We start from the raw sequence: 16,020 nt of genomic DNA on the forward strand, positions 1-16,020 counted from the left end.
ATCTCCAAACCAAATAGGCCCTAAGTGTTTTTTTCTATATTCAAATTTGGGATTTGAATAAAGAATAGAGAAAATGAAAAATGAATACACTACTTTTTGAAACCAAACAGGTACTAAGCTTCACTTTTGTAGGTTTTGATGGAATTTTATTAATGTCTAGGTTTTGCAGAATTTGAAATGAAATTAGCTCATGCTGTTTGGTATTGTTGTTTAAACAACAGTTTTCGTTGTTTAAATACCACAACACATATTTCTATAACACTTTTTCACCCACACGTATTTTCATAACATTTAAACAACGTTACTAGAAATCTCTTACCAAACGGGCCCAAATCCATTCTCCATCAAAAGAGAGAGAGAGAGAAAGGTACTTGTACTTTGCTCCATGGCCTTGTGGACCTATGCCTCCACCAGCAGACTAAAGCTTTCCACTGTCCACTGTGTGTTCTGGTAGATCTTCGATTTGGCAGCGGTGATGTTGCAGAGGGAGGAAGTTTGTGACAAAACAAAATGTGTCATAAATGAACTGGGGTGGTTTTATTTTTGACCATTAGATTTATTATTTGACAGGTGTCTTAAATCTATTTAAAAGTGGGAGGTAATGGGAGGGTTCTTAATGGGAGGTAAGCTGGTCCCAAAAAAAATAGCTTATTGTATTAGTTTTAGAACCTTTTCCCTCTCAGCTTTAGGAATTAAAACTATTTCAAAATGGACATTTCCAAAAAATTATGCACCTAAATTTATTGTAATTTTTTATTTAAATATTCAATGATCATTCCTAGGAAGCATGGGTACGGCTCTAGGGCCACCGCACCCGCACCCACACCCACACTCGACATGCAAAGACGTGCCGTGCGGCCGTCGACGTGGCTGCACACGCATCCGTGGCGAGTCCTTTTTTTTTTTTTTTTTTTTTGATTCGGGTCGAAACAGGGCCCGAACAGGATGATATCATTTGTTTTGGTTGGAAAAATCATACCAGGCTGGTATCAAACCACCCTCTTCATCGTCTCTTTCTTCTGCATTTCATCTTCTTCTTCGTCTTTGTGTTCTACAAAGCTTTTGAGCCTGAGTGTTTTCTTTTTATGCCTGTTAATCTTCTTTGTTTTCTCTCTTTTTAATTTCTTAGTTTGTGTGCCCTACATGACCTGGTCAATACTTAGTACTGAGTGAAGTGAAGGGTTGAAAGACTAGTACCTATTGGGTTTTATTGTTTCCCCACATACCAGCCATATGGCTAATAACTTTTGTTTTTCAATTTTTTTTTTTTAAGAATTTAATGGGTTTCCATTTTTTACCTTTCTTTTATTTTTTATTTATTTATTTTTTTAAATGGTAGTAGGTAGTATATTATTATTATCTATATATATATATATAAAACCGAAACTTTTGCTGGCACCACAATTTTCCACGTCAGCACAATATTTAAAAAATAAAAAATAAATAAAAATTATAACTCCTCAAAACCCTAGCAACCTTACCCTTCTCTCAAGTTAAGTTAAGAAATATAAAGCCACGGTTTCTGCAAACTCTCTCTTTCTCCAGACGTAGGAAGCCCTAAAGCATTCAAGATCTACAAAACCTTAGCAACCTTACCTCTCTCTCAAGTTAAGAAATATAAAACCACGGTTTCTGCAAACTCTCTCTCTCTCTCCAGTCTACAACGCACGGTATAAATTTTAGCTTATAAAGTTCAGCTTTTGTAAGATTAGTTTTGTTTATATATTAATTAATACATAGTACTTTGTTCACCATTGAATACTCATATAATCAATTTCCAATTCAGTGTTCAAGAATTAAACCAAAATTCTAACTGCGCTATCATAAAATATTATTATTAATATGAATTTTATGGAGTTGCAGTGTTCAATAATTAAACCAAAATTCTTTTAAATTATCTATAATATTTTGTCCTCTGAAAATTTTATCTCTTTGATTTTAGTATATTGTGTTTCTTAAGCTATAGAGAGATTTTCTTTGGTTTTCGCAAACTCTCTCTCTCTCCAGATGTAGGAAGCCCTAAACGCACGATATAGCATTCAAGATCTACAACTCACGGTATAGATTTTAGCTTATAAAGTTCAGCTTTTGTAAGGTTAGTTTGTTAATATATTTAGTCCTTACGTTTAGGTTTAGGTTTAGGTTTTAAGAGATTTATATATTACTACTATGTGGCTGAATTTCCCGTGACATCAGTTTTATATTTTTAACCAAATATATCAGGAAAGCAAGAGAAGGCGCATAAATATTTAGTCCTTACGTTTAGGTTTAGATTTAGGTTTTAAGAGATTTATATATTACTACTATGTGGCTGAATTTCCCGTGACATCAGTTTTATGTTTTTTTTTTTTTTAAAAATTTGTTTTATATAAGGTTAGTTTGTTTACATCAGTTCTTTATCTCAAAGATAAGACTTTTATTTCTACCGCAAGAACTATTTAGGTATGTATCCCTTGCAAGCACACATGAACTTAAATTGTCTTTTAATATATGCATGCTTTATTATTTTCTAATAGTTTTCCCGTGCATCGCACGGGTTAGCGACTAGTTATTATTATTTTGAAGGCTAATATATTTAGTTAAGGATTAACATATTTTTATTCTTAAAAAAAGATTAATATATTAAATTATGATATGGATTTATAAAGACTTTATTATCTATACTATTTCTTTTTAAATTGGTATATATTTACCATTATATGAAAAAAAATGTTTCGCAATACATAGAAAATATAAATAAAAATATTTTTAATAATTTATTAATAAACGTATCCTGTTGCATTCACACCCTACTTTTTCAAAAATTGTCGAGTCACCCCATTGCATCCGCATCCATACCCGAACCCGAATCCGCACCTGTACTTCCTAGATGATCAACGAAGTTTCCATTATATATTGATTTGGCATAACAGCTCAAGAATCCTCCACAAAACAAGTCGACAAACTAAGATCCTTTGATGTCCAAGTAATTCATCAGCAGAATGGTTAGAACTGACATCTTCAGCTCCAATTCTCATCTACTCGGCTTGATTCTTTGCTTGAGTCTCCTGGGAACTGCATACACAGAAGTTGTTAAACCCGCTTCATGCACCAGCAACCTCACTTTCAGATGCTCACAGATGAAGAAGAATGCTTTTCTTAGCTTCAAAGAAGGTCTCACAGATCCATCAGGCCGCCTCTCTTCTTGAGTTGCTGAATATTGCTGTTAATTGACTGGTGTTGGCTGTGACAACAGTACATCACATGTTGTCAAGCTTGACCTCAGAAATCCATTTCAGTTTAGCAACTATAGTGATGAGGAGAGAGAAATTTTCAACAAGTCGAGCTTTGGGGGTAAGATAAGTCCTTCTCTACTCAATTTAAAGCATTTGAGTTACTTGGACCTAAGCCAAAATAATTTTAATGGAAACAACAGTACTAAGTTCTTGGGTTCCCTTGAAAATTTAAAATATCTCAATCTTTCTTTCTCATTGTTTGCGGGAGTTATTCCTCCCCATCTTGGGAATTTATCAAAACTGCAATATCTTGACCTTAATTTCTATCGATTCCCCATCATGGAGTTTACTCCTTGTAAAAGATCGGAAGCCAAAAGCTGAGTGGCTTGTTGGTCTTCCTTTGCTTAAGTACCTTTATCTGAGCAGTGCAAATCTTGAGGAAGTTACTCCGAGTTGGCTACAGGCAATTAATATGCTTCCCCAGTCTATTACTCTATTTCCTCCATCAACTTCACATTTCTTACAGTCCTTGATCTCTCTCGCAACATGTCGGACTCCTTAATACCTCACTCTCACTGGTTATCAAATTTGAGTGGTCTTTCAATCCTCAACATTGCTTACAATTCCCTTCAAGGTACCATTTCAGATGCATTTTCAAATTTGGTTTTTTTGGGAGAGCTTGATCATTTATACAGTCATTATATTGAAGGTCAGTTCCCAGCTGATCTGGAACGTTTGACCAAATTACGCAAATTGGATTTATCTGGAAACAACATTACTGGTATCATACCAAGCTCATTTGCCAAACTTTGCAACCTGCAAAAGTTAAGTCTGATGCACAATGGCATAATTGGGGAGATAACTGAGTTTGTGGATGGATTGTCCTAATGTTCTAACCAGGGACGGATCCAGGTAGGGGCCAAAGGGGGCCTGGGCCCCCACTGGGCCCAAAAAACAAAAAAAAAAAAAATAGCAAGTTAAAATTTTCAAAAAATATATATATAGGCTTGGGCCCCCCTTAGTTTTTAGCTCAGGCCCCCTCCCAAAAATCCTGAATTCCAAGCCCCACTGGCCAGCCCAAGAGGCAAGAGCCCATGACCCATGTAAATAAATTAAAAAAAAAAAAAAAACCTCAGCAGCAAACCTAACGGAGAAAGTGAAAGACGAAGGAAAAATAAAAAGAAAGGAAACAGAGAGATAGAGAGGCGAGATAGAGAGATAGAGACTACCCATGCCGACGCTGCTACAACAGTACCCACGCCACACCGATGTCGACGTGAGACGGCGAGAGTCTACCCAGACCCAGTACGGCAATACCCACACTGACGTCGTCATCATCACACGAGATGGTGAGAGTCTTAGCTGTCACCGTCGCCCACGCGAGCCCCATCTTGCCACCGTCGCCGGTTGCTCAAGCCTTCATAGGTATTTAATCTATGATTCTTTCCTAGTTTCATTCAAAACCTAAAAAATAAATAAGATGTTTGTGCTTGCTTGTGGAGTGTTTGTGTTTTTATTGATGATTGATGATGAGTGATGAACTGATTACTGATGTTGGTGATTGTGATTCTGTGAATTGAATTTGTGCTGCGACCTGTGGTTTTTTTTTTTTTTTTTTTTTGGGCATTTTGGCTTTTTGACTCTCTGTCACTCTGTGTGTGTTTGTGACTCTCTCTCTCTTGTATTATATAGATAAGAGAGATAGAGAGAGAGAGAGTAGAGTTTGTAGAGATTACTTTGACTGTTTGTTTGTTCTTTCATCTTTATTGACTGGTGGTTGGGCATAATAGGGACAAGTGACACTGTGACAGAAAAAAAGAAAAAAAGAAAAAAAAAAAAAAGAAAAGTAAAGAAAATTTTTTGTTAGTAGTGCGGAATAAATTTGTAGTGTCGGTAGTGCCGTAATGGGATCAGGTTAGTGGGTCAATATCAGAAAGATGGAGATAACACAAAGACAAAGATAAATAAAGGCAGACCAAAGACAAAAAGAAAAAAACAAATCATATAATATAGAAAATTGTCACACAAATTTAAGAAAATTGTCACACAAATTTAATATATATGATTCTTATTTTATTTGTAGATCATGAAAAAATCAACTACAAAACAATGCTTGATTTTTTCAAAAGAAAATATTCAAATTCTTCTGAAGTCAATGTGGGATTGCCAACGACTAATGTTGATATTCCAATTTTAGAAAATGTGGATGTTCCAATTCTAACATCTGCCTAGAATTGCTAGTTCTGGCTGATAATGGTTCGCTGGGGGGTTCTATCGGAAACTTTTCGTCCCTACAAGAACTTTACCTCACCGGAAATAAAATGAGTAGAGTCATTCCAGAAAGCATAGGAAAACCATCCATGCTTAGTACGTTGGATCTTCACAACAACTATTGGGAAGGTGTCTTTAACTGAAGCTCATTTTCAGAATCTCTCACAATTAACAATTCTGTACTTTTCTGTAGTGTCCACAACACTGTCATTTGTTTTTGATGTGAAACATGATTGGATTCCTCCTTTTAACCTGGGAATTGCTGAATTAGAAAACGTTTTGATAGGCCCAAACTTTCCGGCGTGGCTCTATAACGTTGACAATCAATTGAGCCCTTGGACTTAATGTAGGCTCCAGAAACAGTGCATCAGCACCCATAAGATCAACCATACAGTTTTGTGGCTCATGGACTTCAAACATTACAGCAGGATAGGAAGTAACATCAACCATCAAATGACTCCATATAATCTCGAAGAAAACGGCTTGATCCTTCAGCACGACTTCATATATAGACAATTCTGTATTGAATTTTACAGTCTTGCCATCTCTTTTTTTCATTGTAAAATTTATATTGCCCACAAACCTCTCCATTGAGACCCACTAGCAGCAAGGGCATGTTTGCCACCTAGAAGAATCTTTTCATCAAGGATGGTAAGTTCCATAAGGACGCCATTGTTTGCTTGACCCACTTCATCATTGTCATGTAGCACAGTTGGCTTGTAATATGCCTGCTCTTTGATGAGTGTAGCTTCTCCGTAAGTAATTATCTCATTACTATCAATTGCAGAATGTTGATCAATGACATATTCCCTGTCATCTTCACAAAGCTATAACTTGTCACTTGTACCTTCAAGAAGTTGTAACTCTTTGTAAAGTTGTAATTTACAACTATGTTTTTGTTGGCTTTTATTCCGTGCCAAATTTGAGTGTAATTATGTTCAATCTTTTGTATTCTGTATTTATTGTGGGATTTATTTGTAAGGGTTGTGTGTGGGAGAGAGAGAGTGTGAAGACTCAAGGCAAATTGAAGACTGAAGTGTTTTCGCGGGTAGCTCGTGAGTAAGCATCCGGTGAAGTGATGCATGTGCCTTGCACATGACTGAAATGCAAAGAGTCAGGACATGATGGAGATAGCTGGTTTTCGCGAGTGTCTCGCGGGTAAGGCCTTCCCGTGAGATACCCGCAAAACAGTCTGTTTTGCTATTTTGTCCTATCTGCTCCACTACATCCTCACCCATACTATATATACCATCATTACTAACAGATGTTGAGGAGTGCTTCTGAGAGAAAATCCTAGTCACAAACTTTGAGAATTAGAGATTGTTATACCCACAATTCTCTACACAATTGCTTGTGGATTTTCCTCAACTCCTACCTCTCCATTTCCATACCATTGAGAGGTTGATAGCCCAAACACTTACCACACCCTTTCAGAGTGTTCAGTGAGGTTTTGGTGCTGCTGGGAAGCATTGGAAGAAGCCAGGTTTTGGCAAATGCAATTGGGCATATTGCGGGGTTCGGAGAGTTAGACAAGACACGGTTCCGAGAAGTTTTGTTGGAGTAGGAGCTTGGGGGGCTTAGGTGCATTGGGTAGATTAGGCTTGGAGGGTCTCTTGCTAACCTATGTATCTCAACTAATTGTCTAGTGGATCAATTATCGCTTGGAGGGCGGGGGAGAGGTTTTACGCCAAGTACTTCGGTTTCCTCTTCGATAACACATCGGCGTGTTATCTTGTGTTTGCATTCTTCTTCCCACTCTTTTAGTTTTCATATTACTACTGTGTTATATTGATAATGGCTTAGAGTAGTTTATTTGTTTATCCGCTCGCATTTACTCTATTCCGCACTTAGTATAAGTTAGAGTAAAATCTATCGAGTCGTAATTTTTAATTTAGGGGTCTAAACATCTCTTGTGTTTTAATACATTTTCGAGCTTTCAATTGGTATCAGAGTGGGTACACTCACTGTGATTTTATTACATGAGTGTGATCCTTGACCCTTTTGTGATGGATCAGTCACAATCTCTCAATGCCCTACCATTCTTTGATGGGAGCAATTATGCCTTTTGGAAGGTCCGTATGAGGGCTTTATTGTGTACTATAGATGAGTCGGTATGGGACTTCGTCGAGAATGGGTATGTTAAACCCACGACAGCCAAGTTCGAGTGGGACAAGGCAGCACTTGCTTTGGCTATTGCAAATAGTAAAGCTATTAACGCTATATTCTTTGGTGTGTCTACTGATGAATTTCACAGGATATCGCATGTAGAGACAGCCAAGGAAGCTTGGGCGATTCTTGAGACTACCTATGGGGGTACCAAGAAAGTCAAGGACACGAAGCTCCAAATGCTTACCACCAGATTTGAAGAGCTCAAGATGGGTGACGATGAGTCTTTTGATTCATTCTATGGAAAGCTCAATAAAATTGTAATTGCTAAGCTCAATCTTGGAGAGAAGATTGAGGATGCTAAGGTGGTGAGAAAGATTTTAAGGTCACTATCGGAGAGTTTCCGAGCAAAAGTCACAGCTATAGAGGAAAGTAAAGATTTGGATGAGATCAAAATCCTAGAACTCATTGGATCTCTCCAAACATATGAGCTGGGAATGCCTTCTCACAAGACGTGCAGATCTCTTGCTCTTAAAACCATCACCGAGAGAATGGATGATTCCCTCGAAGAAGATGATGTAGAGAAGGAGGTAGCATTCCTTGCAAAGAACTTCCAAAAATTTCTGAAGATGAAAAACAGTGGGAAGCCATTCAGCAAAGGAAATTTTTCATCCTCCAAGGGTGATAGGAAGGAGTTTAAGAAGAAAGATGGGAAGGAGTTTCAATCCCCTCAAGGAATTGTGTGTTACGAATGCAATGGCCAGGGGCATCTCAAGAAGGAGTGTCCTAACTACTTGAGAGGGAAGGGCAAAGTGTTTGCCACTACTCTTAGTGATTCTAACAGTTCAAATTCAGACACTGAAGGAGAATGTGACAGTGAGGGGAACTACCGAGCCTTCATGACAATTGTCTTCATTGATTCAAAGAATGATTTGAGCAAATTGGTTGATGAACTTGGTGATCTTTTCGAGGATAAGGAAGTTGAAGAATCGGAAGATGAAGACGTGTACCAAAATGAAGGCGAGAACAACCTTCAAGAAGTATATGATTCTCTACTAGAAGATTGTGGCAAATATACCAAAGTTGCCAACCTTGCTGTGAAAAAGATGAAAAAGGTTGAAGAAGAGCATAGGGGAATACTTGTGCAACTCAAGGAAGCAAAGTGTAAAGTAGAAGGACTCAAGGGAGAGTTGGTTGAAGCATACTCTAAGATCAAGTTCCTTGAACTTGAAATTATCCAAGCTAATGTCAAGGTCGAGCGCATCTCCACCAAGAAACTTGACAATGTATTGTTCTCTAAAAAATCTTCACATGATAAGACCGGTTTGGGTTACATCGGAGAAGGAAGTTCTAGCAGCGAACCCAAGAAGGAACTAAGGTTCGTATCAGCCAAGAATGAAGAGAAACTTAAAGAAGTGAAGCCTGAGATTGAGACCCCTGCTGTAGTAAAGAGAACCATTGGTGCAAAGCCAAAGGAAAAAGGGAAGTCATTACCTAAAAATCAAAGGGAGCCTTAAGTAAAGCACTTGTGTCATCATTGTGGCACACAAGGACACACAAGGCCGAATTGTTTCAAGCTTCATGCACTCAAAAAGGCTAATTCTATGCATGGTCAAGAAACTTCAAAGAGAAGACCAAAGGGAGCACAAGCTAAGGGAGATAGTGAGGGACATCTCATTGGAGACGTTATGGAGATTTTGAAGAACATATCACTGTGCCTTACTAGCTTCACTCCGAGGTTTGAAAGTTATATTTGTCGTACCCCTCCATCTAAGGCTCTCACCCAAAACACTCGTAAAGTGTGGGTGCAGAAGGGTACTTATGCATGATTTCCTCCTATGTCCTTGCATTAATACTTCCGATGTTTAGGGTCATAGGTTCATGCATCATGTGATGCATTGCTTCTAGTTTATAGCATGTTTCCTTTACAAGTTTTGTTTTGCACTTATTTTTTGTTGATCTTACTTTACTTGTTTTGTTTTTGAGTGTGTTCAAAAATTCAAAAACCCATAAAAATTGAAAAATCTCCAAAAAGTTTGATCGCTTGTGTTGTGCCTATATCTCTTCCCAATTTTTTTATGTTTTTGCTTAAAGAGCTCAATAAATATAAATTTCAAAATGAAAAGAGATAATGAGCTGCAAAAGCTGTCGCACATACTAGTATTTGACTAGGAAAAAGGGAAAGCGACTTTTAAATTGAAATGTATGGTGCTCAAAAAGCCAAAAGCTTACTCTCAATATTGAAATATAAAAAATTTCAAGCATCGATCTCAAAAATGAGATGTATTGTTCAAAAATAATCAAATGTTATGATTTGTGCAGAAGACAAATGAAAAGCTTCTAAGATTTGTAATCATTTTCTTGTGGGAGGTCATATATGCTCATTTCTATAATTGAGATAGTCCACTTGACTTAGTACTAGTTGTGTATGACTTGATTGAATTGATTATTGAAGCTTCACTCTAGTCTAAGGACTATTCCACATTTGATACTCACTCACAACACACAAGTCTTAGTTCAATTAATGCTTATTTCATTTGTGTGATTGTACATGCTCAAATGTGATGTGTATGCTTAATTGCTTGCCGATCAAACCCAAAATGATTTTTGAATATTTTATATGTTTTTGAAAGTGATTGTATACTTTCGTGCTTTAAGTTTTTGTTCAAAATGCATTTTTGTGTTGTTCTTCAAAAACTTGTACAGAGGCATTTTTGCGAGAAGCTCGCGACTAAGAGCTGCCTGCGAAAAGAGTTCAAGGGAAATCTAAAAATCTCATTTTCATACAGAGAGTATCGCGACTATCTCGCGAGTATTTCGCGACCAAGCACTTCCCGCGAACTTATTTTTAGGCAAAAACTAGAAAAACATAAGTTTCATACAGAGGCTATTGTGACTGTCTCGCGACTGTTTCGCGATCAAAAGCTTCTCGCGAAAGCCTCTATTCTTCAGTGGTGTTTTTCGTGACTGTCTAACCTGCGAAAAACGCATGTTTTCAGTTTTATAAGGCTGATGTGATAGTTTTTTAAAACACTTTCTATTTCCCTCGCACTGCCTCTCTCGAACCTCTCTCAACCCAAATTTCTTTTCTCTTAAAACCCTATCATTTTCAAGCTTATTTTCTGCAAAATTAACTTCAAGGTTAAACATTCTTTTCATTTTTGTCTTAGATTATGCAGAAGTTAACTTAGGGTTTTAAAATTGGGGATTTTCGAAAAAAGGGTTGGGTTCATGATTTTTAAGCAAAATGTTTTCAAAATTTTGATTGGGCTGAGTCCCATTTGGTCTGTGTGTATCTGTGTTAGCCCTTGTGGAATTTTAAACATGTATTGAGGAATTTTTCTATGTGTTCATGCATTGTCCATTCATGTAGTGCAGTGTTGCATGCCAAGTATTTGTCAAAATGTTCAAGTGACATTTTTGTATTACTTTGGACTCAAATGAGTTCCAATTTTTGGGAATACCCTTGATTGAACTTGGTTACCATGTTTTGACTATTAGGTGTGTGTTTTACACACTTTGCCCAATTTGTGCCTCACAATGCTATGCCATGCACCACCTAGGCACACACTAGGCACACACCATGCACCACCTCATGCACACACGTGCACACTAGATGCACACACATGCATAGTTTCTTATTTCTTGCGTGTTAGTTATTTTTTTTATGGTTCAACACTTATAGCATGATTTTTTTTAACCTTGTTGTGTTCTGTTTTGAGTATTTTTACTTTTTTTTTGGACTAACATGAAACTAATCATGTTTGTGCTCTGTTTTTGTGTTATTGCACTTGTTTCCCTCTTGCTTGGTAATTATGTGTGTAGATGTCTCCATTCAAGACATTAGCTGTGAAAGGAGGAAGCAGCAAAGGAAAAGAGCCTGTGATTGATGTTGATAATCTCTCACCAAGGCCAAAGAGGACTCGATCACTGATAGGAGTGTTTGATCCTAATTATTTCTGATCCTATGCTACATTTCAGAACTTTGAGAACTACTTTAGGGAAGCTCCATTGTTGGTTGAAAGGGCTATTGAACAAGCGTCTCTTCTTGACACTAAAATCCCTACATGGTTAGCCACCAAGGATTAGAACTACCTACTTTCCAACTTCGATGATGCATACGAGAACATGGTCAAAGAGTTTTATGCTAATGCCATTGTTGAAGGAGAGGAGCTCAAATGTTAGGTTAGAGGAAGAAGTTTCTCAGTAACACCGGTGTATCTGGCGGAGATTATACACATTAACTGGCCAATGTTAACTCCACCACCGATATATGATGATCTGAATCCAGATGCGGAGATTCTTCAAGAGGCTTTAGGAGATAATTTAGAGTTCTCATCCAATGGGAAATCAATAAGTGCGGGATCCCTATCTCTCAAATTGAGGCTACTCATGATGATCATGTTTCACAACCTCTATCCTCTGTTAAGCACCGGGTACATGAATCTTAGTTGAGCGTTATTCCTCCATGATTTGATCACTGACGAGGAGATTAATGTGTGCTCTCACATTTTCCACATCTTGGCAAAAATAGTTGAACAGACTGCTTCAAGGAACTGTATTCCCTTTTGCTGCATTATCTCAAAGATCTTAAAGCTCAAAGGCATGTGTCCTTCGGAAGATGAGCACCCATACCCACGGCCAAGCCCAATAAACATTCGTACTCTCAATGCAAGTATAAGTCACACCAAAAAGAGCACCAAGCAAGAGAGCCATGCCACTCTGGGAAGTTCAAGCTTTACCTCCCATGCTTCTTATGCAAAGCTAGACAACATCATAGTTACTCTCCAAGAGATTAATACCAAAATATCCAGACTAGCTACCATCATGCACTTCTAACACATTCGGTTTGACACAAAGATCACATCTCTCCAAACTCAGTTGGACCAAATTCAGAGGAAGCTGGAAGAATATGGAGACTAGCTATTCCATGACAAAAAGGGGGAGATAGTCTTCGATAGGGGGAGTGTAGTGATAGGGGAGGAGAAGCTAAAAGATTTTTTTTATTGCTTTCTTTAAAATCTTAAGTACTCTGTTTTAATTTCATTACTTGTATTTACTTCATTGCTTTGTAGCAATTTTTTAATACTTCTAGATGTTGCTAAACTATCTTAAGTACCTCACACTTGTACCCTTGTAGGATCTTGTATCCTAGATGCATATACTTCATGTATTTTGCATTGGTTATGTGTTGGACATGCAATTGATCATAGTGATTGGTTTTTATTGCTTTGCATGTCCAGATGAGAATTTACTAGTTAAATGTTCATTGTAGTCATTCTTTAATGGCTGACCTTGTTTGATCAAGATATGCTTACATGTTTTACAGTGTTTACAAACTTGATCGCACTTTACTTGCTCATGTACGTACCATGTATTCAACTTGTCATAAACTTAATGAAAGTTTTGTTTGTGTGTGAGTGTTTCAAGTTACAGGTATATATGTGCAAGTGCTTCACAGCTTCTAGATTAGGTGTGAGTGAGTTATGCCACTGTTCCTAAACTCATGTTTAAGTCTAGAGTCTGTTTTAGAGGTTTTGTCACGGAATAGTCTAGAGTCTGTAATTTACAACTATGTTTTTGTTGGCTTTTATTCCGTGCCAAATTTGAGTGTAATTATGTTCAATCTTTTGTACCCTGTATTTATTGTGGGATTTATATGTAAGGGTTGTGTGAGAGAGAGAGAGAGTGTGTGTGAAGACTCAAGGCAAATTGAAGATTGAAGTGTTTTCGCGGGTAGCTCACGAGTAAGCATCCCGCGAAGTGATGCATGTGCCCTGCACATGACTGGAATGCGAAGAGTCAAGACAGGATGGAGACAACTGGTTTTCGTGAGTGTCTCGCTGGTAAGGCCTTCTCTCGAGATACCCACGAAACAGTCTGTTTTGCTATTTTGTCCTATCTGCTCCACTACATCCTCACCCACACTATATATACCATCATTACCCACAGATGTTGAGGAGTGCTTCTGAGAGAAAACCCTAGCCATAAATCTTGAGAGTTAGAGATTGTTATACCCATAATTCTCTACACAATTGCTTGTGGATTTTCCTCAACTACTACCTCTCCATTTCCATACCATTGAGAGGTTGATAGCCCAAACACTTACCACACCCTTTCAGAGTGTTTAGTGAGGTTTTGGTGCTACTAGAAAGTATTGGAAGAGGCCAGGCTTTGGCGGACGCAATTGGGTGTATTGCGGGATCCGGAGGGGTAGACAAGACACAGTTCTGAGAAACCTTATTGGAGTAGGAGTTTGGAGGGCTTAGGTGCATCGGGTAGATTAGGCTTGGAGGGTCTCTTGCTAACTCATGTATCTCAACTGATTTTCTAGTGGATCAATTACCACTTAGAGGGTGGCAAAGAGGTTTTATGTCGAGTACTTCGATTTCCTCTTCAATAACACATTGGCGTGTTATCTTGTGTTTGCATTCTTCTTCCCTACTCTTTTGACTTTCATATTACTGTTGTGTTATATTGATAATGGCTTAGAGTAGTTTATTTGTTTATCCGCTCGCATTTACTCTATTCCGCACTTAGTATAAGTTAGAGTAAAATCTATCGAGTTGTAATTTTTAATTTGGGGGTCTAAGCAGCTCTTGTGTTTTAACATATTTTCAAGCTTTCGCTCTTCTTTGGACATGCTCTCAAGATCCCCTTGCAATCATGAGAGCTCTTCTTTTATATAATTTGATAATAAACCTGATTGAGCTCGACCTTCTTGCGGGCCCAATTAATGTATTTATTTTATTTTATGTATTTCTTGCACGACCCAAGCCCTTGTGAACTAATGGGGAATTGAGAGAGCATGTGACATGATTTATGCGTTACTAGTTTCTAAAAGAGTTAGTATCTCCATTAGCTATACCCCGTCTTTTTTGGAGGGTATGAGTCGGCTCTATTGGACCTTTTGCATGAGCCAAACCTGTGTGTGTTGCAAAGTGGGCTGATACACTAGTAGCACCAAAGGCTCACGGAAAGAGTTTAGTATCCAAAATTTTGTCCCAAATAGAGGTCCTAAACTCTTGTTGTGTGTGGCTTGACTTTCTCACCTAACCACTTTGGCCTCTAGAGCATAGCTAGCCCCCCATTGATCTTACTTGCTAACAACAACTAAGTTTAGCCTCCTAAGGACCTAAATTAACTAAGGAAGAGTAGCCAGTGAGGCTTAGTCTAAACCTTTCCCTAATCATGCAAAAAAAAAAAAAAAAAAAGCTATTTGCTTTGCCCAAACAAATGAAAATTTGAAAATTTCTCTTTATAAAACATCTTGGGGTCCAAAACCTCTTCTATTAACCAAAAACAAGTACTTAGGGACACCCAAAACTCAATATAAGAGGCCTCCATTAGCTCAAACAGATTTAGCCTCGTTCTACGCTTAAAACTCCAACTTCAAAACCAAAGGTCATTCAGCTATCAAAGAGTTACATGATTCTGAGGCCCATGTGTGAAAATAGTGGTACCAAAGAGTCTTCTCTCTCCCTGTCAGCATCTCTCTCAAATTCCTCTTCCTACTATCCATAAAGAAAAATTTAATACCTAATGTTCTAAGCATTTTTTTTCTGCATTTGATTCATTGTAATTTTGATTTTTCTCTTTTTAAAGAACCATTAGCCTTTTATTATCACACATTTAAAATTTTGGGCTTAACTCTCCAGAAGCAATCATTTTTAAAGAACCCGAGAGGAGATTTGGCCATTGTCCCAAAAATGTCTCCAACATTAAGGAAGCAAAGAGATTTAAATATAATTAATGTACTAGATAAGACTAAGATTATGATAGTGCCGATGCACTCATCATTTGTAATTTTACCAAAAGTTCCCTTCTTTTTCCTAACTAGCTAATATCCATGCAATGCCATGAATTTTTAATTTTGTTAAAAAAAAGATTATTTTATGATCAAAGTTTGATACTTATCTTGTGTTATAATATTGGAGGAATCAACTTTAATTATATGAGATGAAAAAAAGAATAAATATAAATTGTTAAAATCAATATAATTTAGAAGATGAAACTTTTTTTTTTTAAAGTAAAAGGCGAAAGAATAGTTCGCTCTATGCTCACTGCGTGGCTACGTTAGAAGATGAAACTATTTCTTAAATGAATTGACGAATATTTAATTATTTCCATTAACTTAAGGGTACAATTATTATTTTTATATTTGTTTTCGATTGAACATTGTTCCTTTTTTTTTTGGGTAAATTAAAGTGAATTTTATAATAAATGATGTTCAACTTATAATCTAAAAAAGAGTAAATTGCAAAGTTCACCTCTAACGTTTGGGATTGCTTGAATTTTACATTGAAGTTTGAAAAATTAGATTTTACACCCTGAAATTTACTTCTGCTAGCAAAAGCAACTCCTTCGTTAGTGGTTTGCTGACTTGTTTGTTAAGTGCCACATCATACTGTCGCATTTGCTAGTTGGA

General features: G+C 37.2%; 1 long non-coding RNA gene across 1 annotated transcript; it reads left to right on the plus strand.

The window, feature by feature from the left end:
• The first annotated feature begins 4,248 nt into the window (after positions 1-4,248).
• Positions 4,249-6,393, plus strand: LOC126703286 (uncharacterized). Its single transcript, XR_007647998.1, has 2 exons — positions 4,249-4,640; positions 5,773-6,393. It is a non-coding gene; the product is annotated as an uncharacterized LOC126703286 (long non-coding RNA).
• Positions 6,394-16,020: the final 9,627 nt, after the last annotated feature.

The sequence above is a fragment of the Quercus robur genome, chromosome 10 (assembly GCF_932294415.1).
Source record: "Quercus robur chromosome 10, dhQueRobu3.1, whole genome shotgun sequence".
Taxonomy (NCBI): Eukaryota; Viridiplantae; Streptophyta; class Magnoliopsida; order Fagales; family Fagaceae; genus Quercus; species Quercus robur.